The sequence below is a fragment of the Pongo pygmaeus genome, chromosome 16 (genome assembly GCF_028885625.2).
Source record: "Pongo pygmaeus isolate AG05252 chromosome 16, NHGRI_mPonPyg2-v2.0_pri, whole genome shotgun sequence".
NCBI lineage: Eukaryota > Metazoa > Chordata > Mammalia > Primates > Hominidae > Pongo > Pongo pygmaeus.
In genome coordinates this window covers 24,891,199-24,904,794 of record NC_072389.2, presented here as the reverse complement: position 1 = coordinate 24,904,794, position 13,596 = coordinate 24,891,199, and the positions used below count along the sequence as shown (strand labels likewise).

General features: G+C 37.3%; 1 pseudogene; it reads left to right on the top strand.

The window, feature by feature from the left end:
* Positions 1-512: 512 nt before the first annotated feature.
* Positions 513-13,596, top strand: LOC129028711 (ATP-binding cassette sub-family B member 10, mitochondrial-like; annotated as a pseudogene).

Below are 13,596 nucleotides of genomic sequence, written 5' to 3'. Positions count from 1 at the left end.
GAAAAGAAGTCTGATCTTCCCTTTTCTATTGTATTTCAAACTTTTAGGGTTGTCTCTAGATTACATTATGTCATATTTTCATGAAGTGCTTCAAATATTCTCATCTATGTTTTATAGAACTCGATCCTCTTCCTTTTTGTTCAAAGGTCTATTTTAAGAAGTCTAACCTCACACGAATGCCAGTGCTTTTCCTTTGTGACTTTTCAAGCTTCATTTGTTAGATATGTCTCTAGATATATAGAAAAAAGTGTGATTGTTGTATTTTAGATTCCACCATTGATCTACACAAGAAAAAAATTGTTTTGTGTTTTTTGCATTTCCTGGTATTTATTTGTGTTTGGGGCTCTATCCTTATTAACTATTAACAATTTCATGGGATGATGAATAGTAATTTTTTATACATTGAAGAAATATTGAGTCCAGGAAATAGAAGCTAGACACATAACTGCCCCTTTGGAGTTGAGCCTTCTGCAGGATATTCATAAGTGAATTTACAAACAAGATGTGATATGATGATAAAGAATATGGAAGGCATTACAAATGGACATAAAAGGGCCTATAATCAAGGCTTGAGCAATCAGGTGAGGTCTGAGCTGACACCTGACAAGTACATGGAGGTAAATATTGTTTCTGGCAGAAAAAAACGTTTTGAACACATCTCATTTAGAGATGAGATACAGCCAGTGCCCCAGAGGTACTGAATACGGTAAACAATTGTAGCAGGATGATAGGTATTTGTGTATGTAAACAGACCTAAACATGGAAAAATACAGTAAAAATAAAATCCAAAAGGTAAAGAGAAAATACACCCACATAGGGAACTTCCCATGAGCGGAGCTTTCAGGACTGGAAGTTGCTCTAGGTGAGTCAGTAAGTAGTGAGTGAATTTGAAGACTGAAGACATTACTGTACACCACTGTAGACTTTATACACACTGTACACTTAGGCTACACTAAATTTAGAAAACGTTTTCTTTCTTACGTAAAAAATTAACTTTAGCTCACTGTGACATTTTTACTTTACCAACATTGATTGTTTTAATTGTCCTTTATATTCTTACTTTAAAGCTTTTTTCTAATTTTAAAAAATTATTTTTTGTTTATATTTTTATATTATTTTGTTAAAAACTAGGACTCAAACACACACATTAGCCTAGGCAGACACACGGTCAGGATCGTCGATATCACCGTCTTTCACTTCCACATCTTATTCCATTGAAAAGTCATCAGGGCCAATGACATGTACGGAGCTTTCATCTCCCATGATAACAGGACCTTCTTTCCAAATACTTCCTGGAGATCCCAGGTGTCACTTTTTTAGAAATATGTCCATGGTGGTTTACTTATTGTTTTTTTTTTCTCTCCTTATAGATTTGCTTATAAGCAAATAATGCATCATGAACATTTCTCTCTATTAAGGAAAATCTGTTGCTGTTGGTGTCCATGTTTTAAAACTTTTTATGGAGCTTGTTGAGCTCTGCAAAAGTTGCACCCATCACTGCGTATTTTCTTGGGAGTTCGTCTTCTCTTTTTAGGTTTATTTACATCAGCCTCACCATAAACATGTGAATAATGTTTGAGCTGTAATGATACTTCAGCTAGGACCTCAACAAGCAATAGGAATTTTTCAGTTCCAGTATAACTTTAAGGGACCCACTGTGGTATATGTGATCCGTCGTTAGCCAAACATTGTTATGTGGGGCATACCTATACTTTTATGAGATAATGCAGAACTTGGAGAGCTTCATTTCAGATATTTTCATTATGAAACATTTGCTGAGTACCTACTCTAGGACAAGCACCATTCTAGGCTTCAGAACAACAGCACTGAACCAAACAACTGAAGCCTCTGCCGTTGTGTAGTTTACATTCTAGAGTGGTAGTTTATTAGTATTATTCATCTATGTATGCAACTTTTCATTAAGAGTTTTCACCCTTGTATATGGTCAGAATGGTAAGTACAAGTGTTTTCATGGACTGAGAAATGTAACGATTGGTAAATTAATGGAATTTTTTTAAAATTATAGAAATAATAAGTTGATATTAAGCTAAAAGTTGTCTTTAAGAACTTTGATACTCAGTCTCTAACTTTTCAAGTTATTCTTTTGGGGTTTCTCTTTCTCATCTGGGGGTATAATGCTTGATGTGGATGAGACTTTATGCTGGAAGAATTTTATTTCTTTTTTCATTTAAAATATCATAGTTGACGTGGCAGATACACTGATCAGCAGCATTTAGAGAAGGGTAACTTTTTAAATCAGCATGGAAAATTAAGGTACATCTTAGAAAAGTGATTACTCTGCCCTTATACCAAGACACAAGAAGACTTTACACTGGCATTGCAGCATGGAGAGATTTACAACAGCTTTCATTGGTTTAGATGCGGCTAAAGAATTAACAGATGATTGGTTGGCATTCTCAAAATGGAAAATTTAACAAACTCCTAGAAAGGTAATCAAGTTATTGTCTGTATATTCCTCACACCTCTGAATGATGAGTGTGCTTTCCAACATCAACATTCATGAAGCTGACTTTGAAATATTTAACTTAAAAGCATTTTACCCTTCTTTGAAACCTTATTTAAAATGCCCTGATATCAGCTTAGTCCTGTTAGAATAAAAAATAAAGTCATTCAAGAAATTTACACTAGAGATAACCGTTTCTAGGTCATAACGTTTTATTGGATACAATCAGAAAATGTGGTGTGGTTGGCAAACCCTACATTGGGTTTTGAAATTACTGTGCTACCAGTATGTTCCAGCCAATGAGAACCTTTCAGCCATCAGCTTTTATTGATTTGTATTCCTCAGAGTAACATAAATAGCTTTCCTTAAGTCTTCCAAGTTCACTATGGTTATTTTTTTCCTGAAATTTCTGCTGTTAGAAGGCTTATTTATTTATTTATTTATTATTTTTTGAGACAGAGTCTCACCCTGTTGCCCAGGCTGGACTGCAATGGCGCTATCTCGGCTCACTGCAAGCTCCACCTCCTGGGTTCAAGCGATTCTCCTGCCTCAGCCTTCCGAGTAGCTGGGACTACAGGAGCCCGCCACCACCCCCAGCTAATTTTTGTATTTTTAGTAGAGACTGGGTTTCCCTGTGTTAGCCAGGATTGTCTCCATCTCCTGACTTTGTGATCCGGCTGCCTCGGCCTCCCAAGGTGCTGGGATTGCAGGTGTGAACCACCGCGTCCGGCCTAGAAGGTTTATTCACGCACTTACTCCATGGCTTTCCAAGCCCTTCATGGTTTGAGCTTGGAATTGGTAGCAACGTTCTATGAGCAAGCAGGAAAAAAAGAGGTGCTATAACCAATTATTCTATAAATACTTATAGTATGGAGAGTTCTGCAATCACAACAATACATTTTAGCTTTTTCAGAACAAATAAAGATATTGAAAATTTCTTCCTTTTCTATTTTTAGTTTCTGTGGGTGCATAATAGGTATATATATTTATGGGGTATATGAGATATTTTGGCACAAGCATGCAATAGGTAATAATCACATCATGGGAAATTGGGTCTACATCCCCTCAAGCATTTATCATTTGTGTTACAAACAATCCAATTAAACTCTTAGTTATTTTAAAATATACAATTGAACGATTGGCTCTAGTCCCCCTGCTGAGCTATCAAATACTATAATAGGTCTTATTCTTTTTTTTTTTTTTTCCGAGACGGAGTCTCACTCTTTCGCCCAGGCTGGAGTGCGGTGGCGTGATCTCGGCTCATTGCAAGCTCCGCCTCCAGGGTTCACGCCATTCTCCTGCCTCAGCCTCCCAAGTAGCTAGGACTACAGGGGCCCACCACCACACCCAGCTAATTTATTTTTGTATTTTTAGTAGAGACGGAGTTTCACCCTGTTAGCCAGGATGGTCTCAATCTTCTGACCTTGTGATTCGCCTGCCTCAGCCTCCCAAAGTGCTGGGATTACAGGCGTGAGCCGCGGCACCCGGCCTGCCTTATTCATTCTTTCTAGTTGTGTTTTTTTTTTTTTGTATCCATTAACCATTTCCATTTCCTCTCTTCTTCCCCCTCCCCAGACTACCCTTCCTGTCCTTTAGTAACTATCCTTCCATTCTCTATTTCCATGAGCTCCATTGTTTTGATTTTGAAAGATACTGAACATTTCAACCAAGAAAGGCAAAAATAAGCAAGTACTCCCTCATCCAATCACACTAGAAATTAAATTCATTTTTAATAAACAACTGAAATATTTTTATTGCTTATTTTCACTTTTAAAATATATATGTGAAATCTAACCCGCAAATTTATACTGTTAATAGACATGTTTTCAACATTTGTTTAAAAATATGAGTTAAGTTTCTGGACTTACCATATGGTGGTTAAAATGAGAATTCGGCACTTTCAAGTCACACTTGATTTTTTTCTATTCTCTAAGATGTTAACTATTTTATTTTACCTGGAAATGTGAATAAATGTATTAAATAGCAATCTCATTGCATATACCAATTGATGGTAATTAAATTGAAGCATGTCTGTTACTATTTTTAAAAGATCCTCATTTGAATTTTTTTTTTTTTTTTTTTTTGAGAAGTCTCACTCTGTCACCCAGGCTAGAGTGCAGTGGCGCGATCTCGGCTCACTGCCAGCTCCGCCTCCGGGGTTCACGCCATTCTCCTGCCTCAGCCTCCCCAGTAGCTGGGACTACAGGTCCTAGGCTAATTTTTTTGTGTGTGTATTGAGTACAGACAGTGTTTCATCGTGTTAGCCAGGATGGTCGCCATCTCCTGACTTGTGTTCCGCCCGCCTCAGCCTCCCAAAAGTGCTGGGAATACAAGTGTGAGCCACCGCGCCTGGTCTGTCTTATTCATTCTTTCTAATTTTTATTTTTTTTGTACCCGTTAACCATTCCCACTTCCTCTCCTCTTTCCCCTCCCCAAACCACCCTTCCTGTCCTCTGGTAACTATCCTTCCATTCTCTATTTCCATGAGCTCCATTGTTTTGATTTTTAAAAGATACTGAACATTTCAACCAAGAAAGGCAAAAATAAGCAAGTACTCCCTCATCCAATCACACTAGAAATTAAATTCATTTTTAAAAAACAACTGAAATATTTCAATTGCTTATTTTCACTTTTAAAAAATATATGTGAAATCTAACCCTCAAATTTATACTGTTAATAGACATGTTTTTAACATTTGTTTAAAAAATAGGAGTTTAGTTTCTAGACTTATGATGGTTAAAATGAGAATTCAGCACTTTCAAGTCACATTTGATTTTTTTTCTATTCCCTAAGATGTTAACTATTTTATGTTGCCTGGAAATGTGAATAAATGTATTAAATAGCAATCTCATTGCATATACAAATTGATGGTAATTAAATTGAAGCATCTCTGTTACTATTTTTGAAAGATACTCATTTGATTTTTTTTTTTTTTTTTTTTTTTTTGAGAAGTCTCACTCTGTCACCCAGGCTAGAGTGCAGTGGCGCGATCTCGGCTCACTGCCAGCTCTGCCTCCGGGGTTCACGTCATTCTCCCAAGTACCTGGGACTATAGGCGCCCGCCACCATGCCTAATTTTTTTGTATTTTTAGTAGAGACGGGGTTTCACCATGTTAGCCAGGATGGTCTCGCTCTCTTGACCTCGTGATCCGCCCGCCTTGGCCTCCCAAAGTGCTGGGATTACAAGCGTGAGCCACCGCGCCCAGCCTTATTTAAATTTTTTAATCCTGTTTTCAAACTTTATAGTCTAAATTTTGGAAAATGCCACGGTGAAATTTGATAAAGACAATAGCTACTAGATGTTGACAGACTTTATCTTCTATACCGGTGAGTTTTAACATGCTTTTCTAACTAGCTCCTAGTAACCATGGAATGAAATTATAGAACAGGTACAACTTCAAATTTCATTGGCTTTTCAGCTCTTAAGAGAATAGTCATATCTAAGCAATGAAATTTTGTTTAATCTACCTTAAAATATCTGTAAAATGTGTACTTTCCCACTAGCTATTAAAACCATGGCAATCTACATTCAAACATGCATATAAAATGAGTCATCTTTTCCTGCCATTACGGAGTTATGGAAAATTAGTCCTAATGCCTATTTTATACGAAGCATTGTACTTTCCTACTGTGAAAAAATAGTGAAGTTCTAAATGGAAATGTGAATGAGAAGCAAAATTGGCAATATTCTCTAATAATATGAAATTAACATGTAGAATCAAATCCTTGATTAATGCAACCAAACAAGTTACTGCCAGGACATAAGAAATAGAAAGCAGGCTGGTTTTTCATGATATAGTTGTCAAGTTTCATGGTATTTCAAAATGCCTTAACTCTGATGACGTCAATTCCGCTACTTCTAGATCTCTGATGCCGGCATGACCTATACCTTAAACATTATGATTTTCTTGGTCATTCAGTCTAGTACTGAGTTTTCAATTTTAGTTTTTTTATGTATTATGTATTGAGGGAAATTGTATATGAATGCATAGATTTTAGATATATAATTCAATGACAAATATATATAAATTCATGTAGCCAAAACCTAAATCAGGATATGCAATATTTCTACTTGCTAGAAAGTTCCCTTTGTCCACTTTCAGTCATTTCCCAGCTCCAATAGGCAACGTGATTTCTGAAGTCTATATCCATGTATTACTTTTGTCTGTTCTTGGACTTTGTATATTTTGTGTCTCACTATTATTGTTTAATATATATTCTTGAGGTCCTTTCATGTTGTGTGTATTGGTATCTCATTATTTTCATTGTTTAGTTCCATTGTTCATTGTTTTCATTGCTAAGTAGTATTCCATTGTGTAGATATACACATTTTTTAAAAATCTGGATTTTTTTGGATGAATATTTGATTTTTTTCAAAGTTTCTACTATCTTCAGTAATACTGCTATAAACAGGTATGTAAAAAGTCTTTTTGTGGTCATTCAATTGATCTTGTGTAAAGGCCTAGGAGTGAAATTGATAAATATGAAATATTTTTATGTTTAACTTTGTAAGAAACTGGATTAGTTTTCAAAAGTGTGTATTTTATTGTAGTCTTCCATCAGCAAATTATGAGAGGTTGAGTTGTTCACCATATGTTCATCATTTAGTGTTGTCATTTTTTTGCATTCCACAATTAGTAACTCTTTGTGGTTTCAATTTGTATTTACACACAATTAAAGATGTTAGGTGTATTTTCATGTGCATCTTGGCCATTTGTATATCTTTTTTTGAAGCATCTGTTCAAGTTAGACATTAGGATATCTTTTTCTTATTGATGTGTAGGATTTCTTTAGTAGTCAAGCTCTTTTTCAGGTATATATTTTTGAATATCTTATTCTAGTCTGTAGCTTGCTCTTTTATTTTCTTAATATTTATGATTATTTCTTTTTCATTTGTAAAGACACCTTGTGAATATAAATTTTTGTTCTCTATGTCCTAAGAAATATTTTTTTCTTGAAGATGGGGCAGATTTTCTCCTATGCTTTATATCAGAATCTTTATAGCTTTAGACTATACACCTAAATCTATTATATACCTGAAATTAATTTATGCATTACGATGTAGGGCTTAAGGTTTTTTTTTTTTTTTTTTGACTTAGGAAGTGGTTCCATCATTTGTTAGAAAGATTTTTCTTTCCAATTTGAATTGCCTTGGTGCCTTTGTTTAAATTGAATGATCAAATATGTATTTGTACATTTCTATTCTTCTCTACTAGTGTATTCATTTTCCCTTACACCAATGTTGCTTTGTCTTGTTCAGGATAGCTTTTGACAAGTTTTCAACCAGGAATAATAATTTCTCCCAATTCATGCTTCATTATGGTTTTTATCTTTCTATTATAAGTCTTATGCATTTCTATATACATTTTTAAAAACAACCTATCAGTTTTTTCCAAACAGCAGATGGGATTTTGATTGAAATTTAATCTAATAACCAAATTGAAAATTGGCATCTTAACATGATTGAGTCTTCTAATTTATAACATGGGTTTAGGTCATATATAATTTTTCTCCGAAATGCTTAGTAGTTTTCAGGGTAGTATTATTGTATACATTTTATTATGTTTTAATGTTAGCAAGTACAATTTTAAAAGAAATATAATTTATTTTCACATTGGTCTTATGTCTTGTTTTATAAATTTCTTATGATTTTATACATAAGTGATTGTGTTGTCTGTGCATAAAGATTTCTATGGCTGTTTTTTTTTCTTCCAAATTTTGTATTTCATTCTTTTTTGTTGCTTTTTTATTACTGGCTCAAACCTCAGTACAACGTTAAATAAAAGTTACAGGGGCATACATACTTGCCTTGTTCCCACTGTTAGGAAGAACACATTCAATATATAGTCATTAAGTATGACATTTGATGTATGATTATGTAGATGCTCCTCTCCAATATAAGAAAAGGTTTGCCTCTATTCTTGGTCTACTCTGACATTTTATCAAGACTACTTATATAATTTTGTCAGTAGAATTTTGTACATCTATTCAGATCACTATATGGAACTGTCTTTTTAATGCTATTAATCAATTCAAATACATTGCTTAATTTTTGGATGTTAAAATAACTTTTTATTATCACAGTAAACCACAGTTAATCATTATATATTTCTTATATATTACTAGAATTGATTTGCTAATATGTATTTTTAAATTTTGCATCTGTGTTTATAAGTTATGGAGGCTTATTATTGTTTTTGGTAATGTCTTTACTAATTTTTCAAACGATGGTAATTTGATTACTTTATTTCCAATTTGCGTGTCCCCTTATTTCTTTCTTTTGACTGATTGCTCTAACTAGGACTTGCTTAGGACTTCTAGTACTATGTTGAATAGCAGTGATGAAAATGGGTATCCTTTTCTTGTTCCAGGTCTTAGAGGAAAAGCTTTCAGTTTCCCCCCATTTAGTATGAAACTGAGTGTCTGTTCTATATGCTTTCATTATGTTGAGGTGTGTTCCTTCCATACAGTTTTTTCAAGGCTTGGATCATGTAGGGGTGTGGAATTTTATCAAATGCTTTTTTAGCATCAATTGAAATTATCATACAGTTTTTGTGCTTCATTCTATTGATATGATGTGATTTGATGTGAGATGATGATAATGATTTGCGTATGTTTAACCATCCTTGCATCCCTGGGATAAATCCCACTTGGACATGATGAATGATCTTTTTAATGTGTTGTTGAATGCAGTTTGCTAGCATGTTGCCGAACATTTTTGCATCAATGTTCACCAGGGATATTGGCCTGTTGTTTTTTATTTATGTGTCTTTGGTTTTGGTATCAGAGTAATATTGTCCTTGTAGAATGAGTTTGGAAATAGTCCCCCCTCCTCTATTTTTCACAGTAGTTTGAGTAGGATTGGTATTAGTTCTTTTAAAAATATTTGGTAAAATTCAGGAGTAAAGCCGTCGGGTCTTGGGCTTTTCTTTCCCGGGAAACTTTATTTTATTTTATTTTTTTTTTTGAGAGGGAATCTCGCTCTGTCGCCCAGGCTGGAGTGCAGTGGTGTGATTTCGGCTCACTTGCAAGCTCCGCCTCCCGGGTTCACGCCATTCTCCTGCCTCAGCCTCCTGAGTAGCTGGGACTAGAGGCGCCCGCCACCACGCCCGGCTAATTTTTTTGTTTTGTTTTGTATTTTTTAGTAGATACGGGGTTTGACCATGTTAGTCAGGATGGTCTCCATCTCCTGACCTCGTGATCTGCCCGCCTGGCCCTCCCAAAGTGCTGGGATTACAGGCGTGAGCCACCGCGCCCGGCCTTTCCTGGGAAAATTTTGTTTCCATCTCACTACTTATTGGTCTTTTCAGGTTTTGGATTTCTTCATGGTTCATTCTTGCTAGGTTGTATGTGTCTAGGAAAGTATCCATTTATTCTAGATTTTCTAATTTATTGGTCTGTAGTTGCTCATACTAGCCTCTAATGATCCTTAGGAATTTCTACAGTATCAATGATAATGTTGTCCCCATTTTCATCTCTGATTTTATTTAGTTTTTTTTGTTGTTGTTTGTTTTTTTTAGTGTGGCTACAGGTTAGTGGTTTGGCTTATCTTTTTTAAAAAACGCACTTTTCATTTTGTTCATATTTTGTATGTTTTCATTTCAATTTCATTAATTTCTGCACTTATCTTTATTCTTTCCTTTCTTCTATACTTATTTTGGGTCTGGTTTACTCTTGCTTTTCTAGTTCTTTAAGATGTATCGGCGCCTCAGGCCCAGCAGAGCCAGGGCGGCTCCTGCCGGTAGCCTGCGTGCGGCCCGGCCAGCCGCGCCCCGCGTTCATCTCGCCGTTCACTGCCCTGAGGCTGGCGCCGCCATGGGGCGCGGGGCCGGTGCTGCTCTGGGGCATTGGAGCCGCGCGGTGCTGGAGAAGCCGCGCGCCGCTGGAGGGAAGCTGCCGGGGCGGGGGTCTGGGCGGCTCAGGGGGCGGCGCGGGCCTCGCGCGGCTCCTGGGGTTGTGGGCTCGGGCGCCTGGCTGCTGCAGGTGCCGGGCTCTTGTCTGGCCGGGCGCTCCTCGGCTCCCACGCACCGGGTTCCTGGGCGCTCCCATCGACACTGCCTGGGCGGGGATGAGGCCTGGCGGCGCGGGCCGGCGGCGCCTCCAGGAAGGATGGGCGGCTACGACCTGCTGCGCCTGGACTCTCGGAGCCCGGAAGCTCCTGGGGCTGGCGTACCCTGAGCGCCCGAGGCTGGCAGCTGCGGTTGGATTTCTCGCGATGTCCACTGTTATCTCCATGTCTGCCCCTTTCTTCCTGGGGAAGATCATGGATGTCATCTATACCAACCCCACTGTGTAGACTACAGCGACAACCTGACCCGCCTCTGCCTTGGCCTCAGTGGCGTGTTTCTGTGTGGTGCTGCCGCCAGTGCCATTCGTGTCTCCCTCATGCAAACTTCAGGTCAGCGCGTTGTGAAGAGGCCGAGAACTTCATTATTCGCCTCCATTCTGGGGCAGGAGGTTGCTTTCTTTGACAAGACTCGCACAGGAGAATTGATTAACCGCCTCTCATCAGAAACTGCACTCCTGGGGCGCTCAGTGACTGAAAACCTCTCAGATGGGCTCAGGGCCAGGGCCGGGGCCGGGCTTCTGTAGGCATCAGTATGGATGTTTTTTGTCTCACCTAATCTGGCCACCTTTGTTTTGAGTGTGGTGCCTCCAGTGTCAATCATTGATGTAATTTATGAACGATATCTGCTGAAACTGAACAAAGTCACCCAGGATTCCCAGGCACAAGCCACTCAGCTAGCTGAGGAATGTACTGGAAATGTAAGAACTGTTGGAGGTTTTGGAAAAGAAATGACTGAAATAGAGAAATACGCCAGCAAAGTGGACCATGTGATGCAGTTAACAAAGAAAGAGGCATTCGCTCGGGCTGGCTTCTTTGGAGCAACTAGGCTGTCCGGAAACCTGATTGTGCTTTCTGTCCTGTAAAAAGGGAGGCTGCTGATGGGCAGTGCCCACATGACCATGGGTGTGAACTCTCTTCCTTCCTAATGTATGCTTTCTGGGTTGGAATAAGCATTGGAGTTCTGAGATCTTTTTACTTGGAGTTGATGAAAGGACTGGGTGCCGGGGGGCGCCTCTGGGAGCTCCTGGAGAGAGAGCTCAACCTGCCTTTTAACGAGGGGGGAGGGTTATCTTAAATGAGAAAACCTTCCAGGGTGCTTTGAAGTTTAAGAACGTGCATTTTGGCGATCCCGCTCGCCCAGAGGCGCCCATATTTCAGGATTTCAGCCTTTCCATTCCGTCAGGATCTATCACCGCACTGGTTCTGGCGGTGGCCCAAGTGGTTCTGGCAAATCAACAGTGCTTTCGCTCCTGCTGAGGTGTAGGACCCTGCTTCTGGAACTATCAGTCTTGATGGCCATGACATCCGTCAGCTAAACCCAGTGTGGCTGAGATCCAAGATTGGGACAGTGAGACAGGAACCCATCTGGTAGACAACATGAGAGACTTTAATGCAAAACAGTGTTGCAGAAAAAAAAACTTCAGAGACTGTATGAAATATGTAAACCATATATCAAGTTATTTGAAAAATACCTATTTTTTCCAAAGTGCGTAAAATATTGCTTTGAAATGTACCTGTTCTCAAGATCTTTTTATTCAGAGTTTTAATAATTGTAACTTTTTAAATGTTTATAGCACTGAAGTTATTTTCAGGTTTTGTATTTTGTTTTATTGTGGAATATTTTAATTAATATAGCATGGCATCTCATTTTCTTTTGCCTGCTGTTAAAGATGGAAGCTATTGTCAAATGACAACTTAAAAAATGGAAGTATAAATAAAAAGCCTGATTATTTTAGGCCAGTTTGCCAGTCACTGTGTAATTCTTCTGGTAATAGTCTACCTACTTTAAGTCTAATTTTACTAGATAGAGTAATGGAAAATGAAAATTTAAGCCTTTATTCCGATAATCTCATGAAGCAAACCTAACTAACATCAGCTGGAAAGAAGAGAACATTTATATTGCCCGTCTCCTGTGTCTTCAAAGGTGTAAGAGTTGAAGACTACGTGTTCCTATGGGAACTATGTTTGAATATGTGCAATTTTCAACATTCTGGCACAAGAAAACCTGATAAGTTTTTAAAAGGGCAGAAGCTTATTTTTTGAACAGGAAAACCTATTAAATTCACATGTGTGTATGAGTACTTCTGGGAAGCAAGGGGTGAACTGCTAGGTATTATTGAGAATGAATGATTTTTGCATATAAGTTGTTTGAAGGCATGTATTTTGAAAAAAAATCTGTTACAAATTTATAATTTCAAAACAAATTGAATCTTATGATACTTTTGGAATTTCATTAATAAGGCTAAAATCTGAGGAATATAACTAATTTTCAGCCTTAAGACATTTAAGTTTGGAAGTCCTTGCTATTCAACAGAATAACAAGAAAAATGTATCACTCTTCTGAAAAGATATTAATAAGCCCTTTTCTTTTATTTACGGTTATAGTTTTATTTACAGTCTCAAAATTCCTAAAGCAGTGCTGATAACCATTGAATTTGCCATATTTTGTATTCAGTGCTGTTAATGTGCTGTTGCCTCAGGAAAAATTGCTTTTTCTCCATTGATGAGGCTAGACCCTAAGAAGTAATTAAGTCAATGTAAATCAAATGGAAGTTTTGCCATGAACTAAGCATTTATTAGTTCCCTGATTAGACTGGAAGAAGAAACCGCTATTTCATGATAAGCATGGAATATTATATTTTATTCTTCGTAATTAATGAATAAAATTGAATGAATGAACGTAGTGTTTTCTGAATTAGTAAACGGTACATCTGTGACAATCATTTTAACAAGCTCTACTTGTGTTCTTTATAAAGTGTGATTTTCAGAAAGCAAACAAAACACAATTACAAGGTTGAATCTGAGGAAAATAATCCTTGTGCCATGGAGGTATTTACAAAATTGCATTTCATTGTTATGTTTTATTTTCTGATGCATGATGTTCAATTATATCTTTAGGTAATACTTTATATCATAGATTAAAATTTATAGTGAACTTTAAAAAAAGATGTATCATCAGGTTGTTTATTTGAGGTTTTTTACTTTTTTGATCTTGGAAATTATAGGTATAAATTTCCCTCTTATACTGCTTTTTGCTGTATCCCATAGGTTTTGGTATGTTGTG